This window comes from Tenrec ecaudatus (assembly GCF_050624435.1).
Source record: "Tenrec ecaudatus isolate mTenEca1 chromosome 18 unlocalized genomic scaffold, mTenEca1.hap1 SUPER_18_unloc_4, whole genome shotgun sequence".
NCBI lineage: Eukaryota > Metazoa > Chordata > Mammalia > Afrosoricida > Tenrecidae > Tenrec > Tenrec ecaudatus.
The window spans coordinates 829,551-842,527 of record NW_027457667.1 but is presented as its reverse complement, the minus strand read 5'-3'; the positions used below and the strand labels follow the sequence as shown (position 1 = coordinate 842,527).

At 40.0% G+C, this 12,977-nt stretch overlaps 1 pseudogene; it reads left to right on the top strand.

Annotated features, from left to right (window-relative positions):
- Nucleotides 1–12,977, top strand: part of LOC142435959 (ninein-like protein) — a 91,280-nt pseudogene that overhangs the window by 40,586 nt on the left and 37,717 nt on the right.

Sequence of the window (12,977 nt, the reverse complement as noted above, 5' to 3'; positions counted from 1 at the left end):
ACAGCTGCCCTCACACCCTCCACCACTACAGGAACTCTTTCAAGGAAAAGCAGCTTGCCTCCCTGTAACACCTCTCCCTTATGGAAAGGTGAGAAAGTTACCATTGCGTCATTGCTTGCGTTATATAGCTATTAAACCACTGGCCTGAATCTTTTAGGAAAACAGTCGATTGCAGAAGGAGATCTTTGAAGTTGTGGAAAAGTAGTCAGATTCAGAGAAGCTGGTGCTGAAACTGCAGAATGACCTTGAGTTTGTGCTGAAGGACAAGGCAAGTGCTTCTGCTTATTCTGAGTCTTTCAACTAGAATCATGGTCAGTAGTGTGGGCCATGTCTTGAAAATGATACTTGGGTGATAGAACTTTGGTTTTTTTCCTTACAAAAATCCTGTAATGGAGAGAAATCTATAGAATATCTTTTTCTTTCCCCTTTTCATGACAAGTCACTGTGACCTAGTGCTACCCCGCGTAGTATGGCCTCTGTACTGATAAAGCCAGGACCCACTAATAGTACTTGGGATTAGCCAGAGAGGCCAAAGGAGCACTTAGAGCGTGGTGCCATCATATGTCACCTACCCTAAGGACGTTGCTGGGAAGGGAGAAGTTGCACCAGAGACAAGGCAGAAGTGCATCCCAGCCACCACAGGCTCCGGGTCCTAAGAAAACGCTGTTGGTGGCAAGACCTTTTAAACAAGTTTGAAAGTAGGTAGACTGGATGCTTTTTTCTAGAGCTACTGGAAAGTAGAAGTTAGATTCCCAGAAGGAAAGTGAGGAGGTGGCCCCAGGAACCTGGCCCAAGAGGACCTGCCTTACCATTCTCTGTATTGTTGCTTTCTTTCTGGGTCTGACATCAGCTGGAACCAGATGGCACTGCACTCTTCTCTCAAGAACAGTTCATGGCGATCCTGAAGGAGTATGAATTCAAGTGCAGGGTATGTGCCAGGGAAGTTTGGGGGGCTGGGCCGGGGGGGTTCCCTCACCATCCTCAGCTCTACTGCACTCACTCTTTTGACTGCTGTGAGCAGTCACATATTAATCTTGTATTGGGTCTTACATGCCAGCATTTTGGTTGTTGGTACCCAAACCTTCACCTTTGCTCATTCCCATCCTCTTCCCCAACCATTTCTACACTGGGGCAGGGTCAAAGCTTATGGGGAACTTAGGGTTTTCTCTAAAAGCATGACCCTCTGGCTGCATCAGCAGGTCTCTAGACCTCTTGTGCAAAAAAGTCCAAAGAACTCTACTTCTTGTCTCATTGTACCTGCTAAGAGGGTGGTGTTCAACCATTAGAATGGACAGAACTGTAGGTGACCAGTGTCTGTGTAGCTCAACCTAGCTGATGGCTATGAGAGTGGCTGAGGTTTGAGCAGGCCATGTTCAGGCCCTCCTTTTGGAGGTTGAAAGAGGAGACCACTGAGAGTATCTTCTTGAAGAGACCGGGCTTCTACGTTTAGCCTTGATTCTGCTGAAAAGCCTCAAATTTGATGACGTCTACTTGCTGCGTGTGGAAGGTCAACTTGATATCTAAAAGTGGCCTCATGTTATAGCCACAAGAATGTCCCAAGAAACCAGGCCCAGTGCTCCAGACTTGACGGCTGCTATTCTTCTACTGTATATCTTTCTTTAAAAACAAAGTTGTTGTGTGGGTGTTTTTTAATCATTTTATTGGGGGCTCTTACAACTCTTGTTACAATCTATACATCAATTGTATCTGACATATCCGTACATATATTCTGTCTTTCTTTTATAGACATTTACTTTCCATGGAGCCCTTGGGATCAGCTCCTCTTTTTTTCTCTCCCTTCTCCTCCCCCAACCCCAACCCTCGTGGCCCCTTGATACATTGTAGATTGTTAATTATTTTCAAATCTTACTCCGACCGCCATCTCCCTTCCCTTCTAGTTTCTGTTGTTCTCCCCCCTGACTGGGGGTGCGGGATTATATGCTATTCATTGCTATTGGTGTCCCCTCTCTCCCCACTTCGCCCCCCTTCCCCCGACCCTTTTGTTGTCTCTATTCCCATTCCTGTTCCTGGTTCCATGTGTCGTGAGTTTTATCTCTTGCCTATGCCTATGCGCATGCTCCCGTCTAGTCTAGATTGGGAAGCGGCACTGAGGTCGTGATAGCGGGGAGTGAGAAGCTGTTGAACTCATTGGAGTACAGTCCTTCATAGTACTGTGCAATTACCCTTTTGATTTTATTAGGGTTCATTGTAATGTCCCTTGTTTCATTCCTCATCCTTGCTATTGAAATTTGTTCCTTCCTTTCTTTGGTTAGGTTTTCCATGGTCTTTTGATTCTGTTAATCCTTTCAAAGAACCAGCTTTTAGCTGCATTTATTTTTTCCATAATTTTCTTGTTTTCCCTTTCATGAATCTCAGCCCTTTTTATTTTTCTTTTGCAATTTGTAGGATTATTCTGCTGACTGCTCTAATTGGTGTAAGTTTTGTGTCAGCACATCAATCATACGTCTCTTTCTTTTTCATGTGCTTACATATTACTATCAGACTTTCTCTGATAGCGGCCTTTGCTGTCTCAAAGGTTTTGGTAACTGTATTCTCATTGGTTTCTAGAAATTTTCTAATTTCATATCTTTCTGAGCCAGTAACCACTCCTTTTGCAATAGAGAGTTATTTTTCTTACAATTTTTTCCCTTGTTTTCTTCATCATCCTTCTGTCGATTTTCAGCCTTATGTTATAGTGGTCGGAGAGAGAAGTCGGTATGATCTCTTTATGTTTGAATTTACACAGATTCGACTTATGTCCCAGCATGTGGTCTATCTTTGAGTATGTGCCATGGGGGGCTTAAAAAGAATATGAGGGTGTTTTTGCATTTTGGTGGAGAGTTCTGAAAATATCTATCAGGTCAAGTCATTTAATCATAATGTTTAGATCTGTTGCCTCCTTGTTAAGCTTCTTTCCTTGTGATCTTTCTCAGAGAATGGTGTATTAAGGTCACCTACTATAATTGTTAGCCTGTGATTTCTTTTATCATCTTTTGGAGTGTTTGATAAATTTTGTGGACGTCGCGTTGAACATGAATATATTTATTATGTTCACTGGTTCTTCATCTACTGTTCCCTTGAACATTATATAGTGCCCCTACCCCTTATGTCTTGTTATGGCTTGTACCTTGGGAACTATTTTTACAATCTGAGGTTAGGATTGCAACCTTTGCTTTTTTTGAATGGCCGTTTTCTTGGTATATTTTTCTCCAGCCTTTGATTCTCAGCCTATTTTTGTCTGTAATCATAAGATGTGTATCCTATAGGTAGCAGCCCAAGGGGTTGTGTTTTCTAAGTCAGGCTGCTAACCTCTGCCTTTTATTGGCTGAGTTCTGTCCATTGTTATTCAGGGTTATTATATCCAGCTGTGGACTCTGTGATGTCATCTTGTACCTTTTGTGTTGAATGTTTTCCTACCTCCCTTTCTTATCAGTGTGTTGTGCATTTGTGTGTGGTTCATTCTGCCCTTCTTTGCCACTGTTATCTTGGGGGCTGTTTACTCTTTGTTTACATCTGGGTGGAGTTGTTTTATGTGGCAGTCTCTTGTTTTTGTTTGGTGAGTGATGTTTTTCTGCCCATACCGGTTAGATAAGGATCTTTTGTAGGGCTAGTTTCTTTTATCGTAGTCTTTGAGTTTTTCCTGTCTGGGAAGACTCTAACTTCTCCATCTATCTTGATAATTTGGCTGGATAGAGTATTCTTGGGTTTGTGTTATTTTCTTCAATTTCTCCTCTTCACAGTGTCCGCTGATTGGTCTCAACAGACTCTTGTTTGAGTTCCTTTATAGGTAACTGTTTCTATTTTCCCTAGCATCTCTTATGAGTCTGTCCTTTTCCTCTAAGTTGGATAGAATAGCTGTTATATGCCTTGGTGATTTCTTCTTGGGAATTCAGTCCAGCTGGTGTTATTTTGGCCTCCTGAATAGTTGCCTAGTTTTCATTTATTAATCTGGAGAAATTTTCCCCTAAGAATTTCTGCACTATTTATTATGCCATTGACTCCTTTGTTGTGCCTTGTTCAGGTAGTTCAATTATTCAGATGTTGTTCTTCATAGCATCAAACATGGCTCTCAGCTTTTCTTCAGTTTCTTTGATTATCTTGGCTAACTGCCTTTCCCATTTGCTGAAGTCTGCCTGTTTATCCTCTAGGCCACTGGTGCAATTTTCTGCCTCATCAAGTCTTTTGGAGAAGTCTGTGAATTCACTACTGGATTTGGTTATCTTGTCCCTGAGGTCTTTTATTTCCCTTTGGTGCGTGGCCTTTATCTCCTCTATCATTTCATCCTTTTTTTATATTGCTTCCCTCATATTCTGTATAACTCCAAGCAGAAATCCTGAAGATTGCTTTCTGTTTGCAGATCAATGTCTGCTTCTACTATACATGTCATTATGTTCAGGACTTCTGGCATTGCCTTTTGTTTCTCCTGTTTTTTCATTGAGGTTTTTGTGGCTGGTTGCTGTTTGTGTTGTGTTGTTTTAGAAGAGCCTGGTGCCATTTTTCAGAAAGTCAACAAGCACTGGTCTCCTACTTTGGAAAACTCATTGGAGTGCGTCATTGAACTGCCTGCAGCTAAATGTACTAGGTCAGGCTACCACTTTTTCCTCCTGTGGTTTTACTCCTTACCTAGCCAACCCGTATCCTGTTATTTAGAGGTTACGTTGGATGGTCCTCTCATGGGACTCTGGTTGGGTGATTGTGGACTGGGGAGGATGACACTGCACTGGATGATCTTACAGGAAGCCATGGTGGTGTGGCCCACAGCGGCTTGGAACACCTCAGGGGAAGTGTGGGGGTGCTTCCTACAGCGGGATTGCCACATAGTGTTGATGGGTGTGCCCACTTTAGTGTAGAGCACTGCAGATAACAGACGGAATTGTTCTAGTAGCAAGATCTCCCATATAGGTCACACAGATGCTCCCACAGCAGTGTGGCACACTGGAGAGGGCTCACAGAGCTGTCTTAAGTTGTGTAAAGCACGGCAGCAAGTAAGAGGAAGTTCCCTCAGCCATGTGGGACCACAGAGGACGGGGAGGGGCCCAGGGACCCTCCCAGCCACATGGTGCACCGTGGAGGGTGGTTGGGATTTCCATCATCTGCTTACAGGGCTTTGGAGGGTTGATGGGAGTTCTCCTAGATGTTTTAAGGGGAGATTCCCCCATTTGAGGTGTGGCAGAAGACAGGCAAGATTTCCCCAGCTGCTTGTAAGGCTACAGAGGGCAAGTGGGCAGGAGCTGCCCCAGCTGAGTGGAGGATGGATGCAGTTGCTCTAGGCAAAGAGCAGTGACCTGGAGCCCAGCAGTGACATGTGAAAGGAAAGACAAGAAAGAAAAAAGACCAGGTGGTGGGTACCGAGGCCAATTAGACTGTGGAAGAAGGGAGAGAGAAATAACAGTCCCAGTCACCTGACTGTGGGGCTGGAGGGGTTTAAACCCTGCTGAAAGGCAGCAGTAAGCTGTGGTTGTGTTGAAGTTAAGCCTTTGTGCTGGCCAAGAGAGCTCAGATCCAGCCGAGACTGTGGCAGGGGAAAGGCTAAGCCATAGCCAACCTCTACAGTAGTAGCCCAAACGCCACAGCTCTTGAAGACCTAGTGTCTGCTCATCTTTAAGATGCTCTGCCTGTGACCCAGAAGAGTGATATTTCCCTCTCAGTGACTCTCCTCCACTGATTTCTGCAGAGTCCCTCTGGAATGCTACTCCATCACCATCTTGCCACACAGACCTATTCATCTTTTTCTTATTGAAGTGTTTCAATTACGTATATCATTGCCAAAATCTTTTTCCTAATCTGTAGATAACATTTTTACTTTTTTGATGAAGTTTTTGTTTTACTTTTCTTAAGTACCAGACTTCAATTTTGTCTTCTGTTACGTGTGTATCCTTCATTAATATTTGACATTTTGTGTATCCCCTGCAATAGGACTCTTAAGTTTGTCCATGTTTTCTCATTGATTTTCTGGTATTTATTTTTAGATATTTGATCCATATTATATGTTTTTGTGGGGGTGTGGGGCATTAGTCTTATTTAATTATTCTGCAAGTCGAAATCCAATTTTTCCTGCACCATTTGTTAAAGAGACTCATCTTTATGTGGTTATTGTAAATGGTATTGATTCCTTGTTTTCTTTTCCGGAGTTATCTTTGTTAGTATGCAAGAATCCTGTTGATTATTATATGTCAATTTTGTTTCCTGCCATGTTGCCAAATCTTTTTTATATTTTCTAGCAATATTTTTGTTGAGCCTTTGGTGCCTTCTATGTATAGAATCAGATCATCTGCAAATAGTGACAGTTTTACTTCTTTGCCCATTTGGATTTTTAAAACTTCTTTTTGTGTCCTGATAGCTCTGGCTAACTTCCAGTACAATGTTGAATAAGAGTGTTAATAAGGAGCATTGTTGTGTATTTCCATCTGAAAGAGGAATGAGTGCTTTCAGTTTCTCCCTATTGAGTAAGATGCTGGCAGTTGGTTTTTCATATATGTCCCTGATTTCATTGAGAATTTCCCTTCGATTCCTATTTTTTAGTATTTGTATCTAGAATGGCTGTTAGATATTATCAAATACCTTTTCTGAATCAATTGAAATGCTCATGTGGTTGTTTTTCTTTTTTATATGGTAGATCACATTCATTATTTTTCTCATTTCAAACCATCTTTGCATCCCTGGAACCAATCTCACCTGCTGTGGTTCTTTTGCTTAGCTTTTTGATAGATTGTTGGATTCTGTTGGCCAGGATTTTGAGATTTTGCCCCTATATTCATAAGGGATATTGGTTTACAGTTTTGTTTTGTTTGAAATATTTATTTCTGTTGACAAATAAATGAAATTTTGTCTTAAAGCATGGTGCAGCATGGGTAACAATGTTCACTCACGGTACTCACATGTGGGTGTATCTGCATGTGGGCGGACCCACCTAGAGACAGATAGAGGAGCGGTGTCTTGGTTCCTAAGAACATTGGTAACACAGAAAAATATGAGAAATAAGACAAAAAGGATGGTAATAGAAATAAATTAATAAAAATATCTATTAAAGGCAACAAAAGAGAGACAATGGGAAGAAAACATAAAATTTAAATTTACAAGACATATTTTTGTTTTAAATTCTATACCATTGGTTAAATTAACTACACTATCAATAAAATTGCCTTCTGCCCAAGGGGATGATTGATAATGTTCTCTAACAGAAAATAACAATTATATCTCTGAGGTGAACCAGAGCCAGATGAACCATAAATATGTGAATGGATTTTGCGCTTGCACTTAATTCTAGCCTCAATCTAAGTACAATTAGTTCTTATGAAATGGCCCTATTTGATGCTCGTCCTCATGAAGAAATCACTCAAGACATGAATGCTATAGGAAAGTGTAATGAAGAAACTAGATGGTGCCCACCTATCAGAAAAAAATAGCCTCTGGGGTCTTAAAAGCTGGTCTTAAACAGCCATCTAAGTGAGGGATCAACTAAGTCCATGTGGGAGAAGCACACCAGCCTGTAACATCCTAGGATTTTAACTCATGAAATTCAAATCTGAAGGAGGGAATGATATCAGCTTCAATTATGAACACCTGGTTTTAAGGTTGTGGATAACATTTGCAAGCTCTGGGGAATCCTCTCTGACCAGAGCCATGGGATGTGAACAGCCCTGTTATCAGACAGATAGCATTGTAAAATTGGTTATTGCAGATGTATTTAAGTTAAAATTTATACATCTCCCTTTTGACTCATTTTAAATATATTCCAGTTCTTTTAACCTCTGCTTTCTTTTCTAGAGCTTTTTTTAATCTGTTTTCTTTGTTATTGTTGTTAGGCTTTTAAAAATACATTTTTCTGTATATGAAATCCAGGATAACTAAATCTATATAGACAATGGTTTTGGGGGCTATGGCAGGGGAGGTTGGGGGAAATAACATGAATACAATAAAGAAAAAATGATCTAAAATTGATTGTGGTGATAATGATTATTACAATTTATCTTAATATAATTGAGCTATTGTATGACATGTGAGTCATATGCCAATAAAAGTGTTTTTGTAAATGAATTAAAACAATTTTTCCAAGCTGTTCTCAGCCTGCTAATTGTTTCTGTCTTGGAAATTTCAACGACAATATGTTCCAGTGTTTTCTTTTGGGATCTGTGGTGTTTTGGGTTCTCTCTGCTTCCTGGAGAATTATTTTCTCCTCCTCTGTTCTGTTAAGGAAGTATTATTCCGGAATTTCTTATATGGATAGAATCCCACTTAATTCTTATGTTTTCTTCAGATTCTTTTGTTCTTTTAGCTGATTGTATCACTCATAAATTGGAGTTAAGAGATATGCCTTCAAACTCACCAATTCAGCTTTCCATTTCTTCAATTCTCTTACTCTGTTCTTCTAAATTGTTGCCTAATTCTCTTATCTTAATATTTTCTGCATTTCTTTTTACAGGTTTTTGTTGAAGATATCTAGCTTTTCTATTCTGACCATTGTTCTCGCAAACTCTTTGTTGAAAGTACATGACAACATTTTTCTGAATTCAATTTATGATAGTTTCAGAGCCTGTTCTTTTTAAGAAAATTCCTTGAGATCTGAGTGTTGTTCATTTGTTAATCCTTCTTCTGATGAATCAGGAGTGACTGCTGCCACTGCAGCATCGTGGCCGGGTATTACGGTTGGGAGGGCTGCTAGATTTTGTGTGAGTCGATGACTTTGTTGAGTAGTGCCAGAAATGAATAATAGAAGAGGGACGGGGGAGGGAAAAAAGGCTTTGGGCAGTAAAAGGCTGTACTAAGAAAAGTTGGGAGGGGGAGGAACACTGTACTTGAGTGTATTCTTCCCTAAGGCCAAGAGCTTCTTAACATAGTCCGTCAAAGCACAGGCAATCTTCAGGAAAACTATCATGGTGCCAAGTTTGTCTTTGGGATAGCCTAGGATGGTCCTTTGGGACCTATGCTCCGGGAACTGTGCAGGCCAGCTTGCTTGGAGAGCTGGAAGCCACATGGGACCTGCGTGCTTATTACACGTGAAGCTTTGGACCCTGCTCACAATGATAGTCTTTGAGGAGTGGAGCTGGGTTGCTGTAGCCAGCAGTGCAGAATGGAGCTACAGATGGGTAGCAGGAGACCACTGGGCGCCTCTTCAGTGGACCTGCTCTTTCCTTCCCTTCTCTGCTTGCTCCCACAGTCTCTGATATGTGGAAGCCTCCTTTTACTTCACTTTCAAGCCATTGTCTGAGATCACAGGCCACCTGTCTTTTCTTAGGGCCTAGTCTATCCTGGTTGTTACATAAGGATCTACCTGTGTGTATGTGTTCAGTTGGACATGTTCTAGTCCCCTTTCTTTAATGTTTTTAAAAGTTTCTATAGAACTGGTGTCAGCACTTCTGAAATTTTTATGAAATATCCCAGTGAAGCCATATTGCCATTGACTTTTCTTTTTATATATATTTTTGGTCTTTTTTGAAGGGGTGGAGCAGGGGGTTAATCACATTCTGAATTGCTTATTTCATAATTACTCTGCTTAAACCTATTTCTATTCATATTAGTTTAGGTATGTCGTATATTTTCAGGAATTTGTCCCATTCATCAGCACTTTCAAATCTGTTGCAGTTCTTTTTCATAGTGTTATGATTCTTTATTCAATGAATATGTTGTGTTGTCTCCAGATTCATTTCTTTTGATTATTTGCCCTCCCCCCCCCCCAGTATATCCAGTAGTTTGTTTCAGTGATTCTTTTCAAAGAACCAACTTCTAGTTTGATTGATTTTTTTCTGTTGTTTAACTGTATTCTATTTCATTTCTTTCTCACTGGTATTTATTATTCATTTCAGCTAGTATCTTTGGCCTCTTGCTCTTCCTTTCCTTTTTGTTCAAGTTTTCATTTAAACAATTGATTTTCATCCATCTTTTTAAATATAGGCATGTATTGCTATGAATTTCCCTCTGAGAATGGTTTGTGCTGTGTCCCAAAGGATTTGGTATGTTGTGCTTTCCTTTATATTTGATACCAAGTATATTTTTATTTCACTTTTAATTTCTTACATAGAGAAATTGTTTTCTAGTCGTACAATATTTAATTTTGGTATAATAATAATTATTCATTTTTATTCTTCCTGTGATTGATTTCTTACTTCATACCATTATGGTCAGAAAGTATGCTTTGTATGATTTTAATGTTTTAAAACTTCAGATTTGTGGCCTAATCTGTAGTTGGTTCTGGAAAAATTATCCTGTGAAAATGTCTGCTGATGATGGATGGAGTGTTCTAAGTTAAATTGGCTTATGATTTTCTTTATGTTCTTAATGTCCTTATTGATTCACTTTTTAAATGTTCTGTCGAGAACTGAAATTGAAGGCTTCAAAACTACAAATATTAATAGCGGCACTGTAATTTTTTTCTTTGATATTAGTGTTTGTGTCATGTTTATGTACAGGTTAGGTGAATATATGCTAATAATTGTTGTATCTTCTTGAAGTATTAGCCCTTTTATTATGTAATAGCCTTTATCAGTGTGACCACACTCCTTTTTTTGGGTGCTGGTTGCACGGAACATTTTTTCCATCCTTTATTTTCAGTCAGTTTGTGTCCTAATGTGAATGTGTGTTTTGTGTAGGTAACAAAAGATGAATCATGTTTTTTATCCAGTCTATCACTCTGCCTTTTGTGTAAATATTTTGGCTATTTACATTTTCTTCATTCTTTTAGCTAATTGGGTTTTGAGTTTCTTTTATCTGGTTTCTCTTTTTATCAATTTTCCTGTTATTTTTTGTATTTAGCATCTTTTGTTATGAGCTTTAATTCCTCTTTACATATTCTCTTAGTGGTTACTACAAATATTATACTATACAACATGCAATTACAGTAACATTTAGCATGCAATCAACAATGAATGTGAAAAATTAAGTATTCCTGGTTTACTGTTCCCTCTCCTTTTTCTGTTGGTGAATCCCCAGTGACAGTAATGTGCACCCTACATCCAGTAGTCGTAATATGTACTTATTTTCTGAGATCTCTGTCTGACTCCTTCCTCCCCCTTTGTGTACATTTGAGTGTTTGTTTAATGTTCTTTCCTTTCCATTTAGAAAACTTCCTTAAGTACATGTAGGGCTGGTCTGGTATTGCCAAATTCCCAAGGCTTCTGGTTATTTGGGACTCTTCTTCCCTGTTTCAAAGAAATGCCTTGACTTAGTGCTTTTCTGTTGTTTCCTTTTTAATTAAAGTAGGGCGATGCCATCTATCGGTTGGCGTGTGTCACATATTGGTATAAGGAGCCCTGGTGGGGCAGATTGGTGTGATACTGCTAACCACAAGTCAGCAATTCACATCCATCTTTCTCTGTAGGGGAAAGATCAAGCTATTGCTCCCATAAACATGTACGCTCTCAGAACTCTAGGGTAAAGAAAGCAACCAAGAAACCATGGGGAGCAGTTTTACTCTTCCCATAGGGACACGAACAGTCAGAATCAACTTGAAGGCAGTGGGTTTTTACCTGTTGTTATGGAATTAAAGAATTTCCGATTTATTACCAAAGGTTTATAATTCATTACTGTGCTTAGATTTCTGGTGTTCAAATTGTGCCAGACAGGTCAACCTATCTGCTAAGTTTTTGCACTGCACCATCATTATTTTGGTTGTTTTATTACGTGGTTCCTGAGATACTCCAGATTTACCTTGTACATTGCTGCCATTTACCCCAGAATCTGCCATTTCTCCAATGACTGCCGGTTCATTTGACAAGAGAATGATTCTTGAGGTCGATTAGGTTACCAGATGGGTTCATTGCTACAGGGATATCCTTGCTTGTTGGCTGAACTCAGTGTCTTACACTCTTTCTACAGAAGGAGAAATAGCATGACCTTTCCCCCTGCGTAGCGCCCATTCTTTTCCAAATTTTAGCGTAAAGTTTCACTGTAATTTACAATGCATATTGCAAAGCACAACAACCATGCTTCTTCCCTTTGTCGCTGAATTTTCCTCCAATTTAGCTATCATTTTAACTTTCTTTCTCTTTCTCTCAGCTGGTAATCTTTGTTTTCTCGATGAGGCTGCCCTTGGCAAATATAAGATTTTAGTCAGATCGCTTTCAGTGGCAGTTTTTACTGCTATTGTGGACACTACAATGGATTTATCAAATGTTTTCTCTTTAAGCATCATTTCAGCTTTTTCTTTTTTTTCCCAACTGTCCATCTTGATTTTCCTGGTGAGGCTGCCTTTGATAAAAGGAAATATAAGATGGTAACCCGCTATCTTTGGTTTGATACTTTTTTCTGCTGTGTATTTTGCTGGACACCATAATGGCTTTCTGTGGCCTCTGTAAGAAACCCAGAGTCCTTTGTTCTTAATGCTGTGATAGACCTTAGTGGACTTGCTACTTCACAAGACTTTCCCCAGATTCCTTATCACCTTCAACATCCACAGCCACCCACTTAAGCAAGTGATAACTTAAAAACAGTAGTCTGACTTCCATCCTTCCAGAGAGCCACCAAGTAGACGTGCTAAGGCCCTGCTGCTCCAGCTCAGGCTCCACACATCTCTACCAGTTGTAATGGACTATGCTCCTAGGTTTTGTGTTACTAAATCTCAAGACAGAGAGACTTCGACTCGTTGTATATCAGGCATCAGCTTTCTCACACTGCTGAGTGGTAGGGATGTGTCTAAAGGAGTCCTAGTGGTACTTAGTGGCTATGTTTGGGTGCTGTTAAAATCTAGGTCAGTCGTTCAAACCCATCAGCCAGTCTGTGGGAGCGAGATGAAGCCGTCTGTTCCTGTAAAGATTTTCCACCTCAAAAACCGAAAGAAGTAGTTCTCTGCCCTATATGGTCGTTGTGAGTCAGAATCAACTTGTTATCAGCAGTGGACATTTTCAGAATACCTATTTGGAATATAAGAAGAACCACACAAGAAGCAGGCCACCAGATAAATATGACTGTGGATGTTGCTTCCAAGATCCGTGCTGCCCAGTGGAAAGGGAAATGAGCTGCAAGTGCACACAGTTGACGCATCC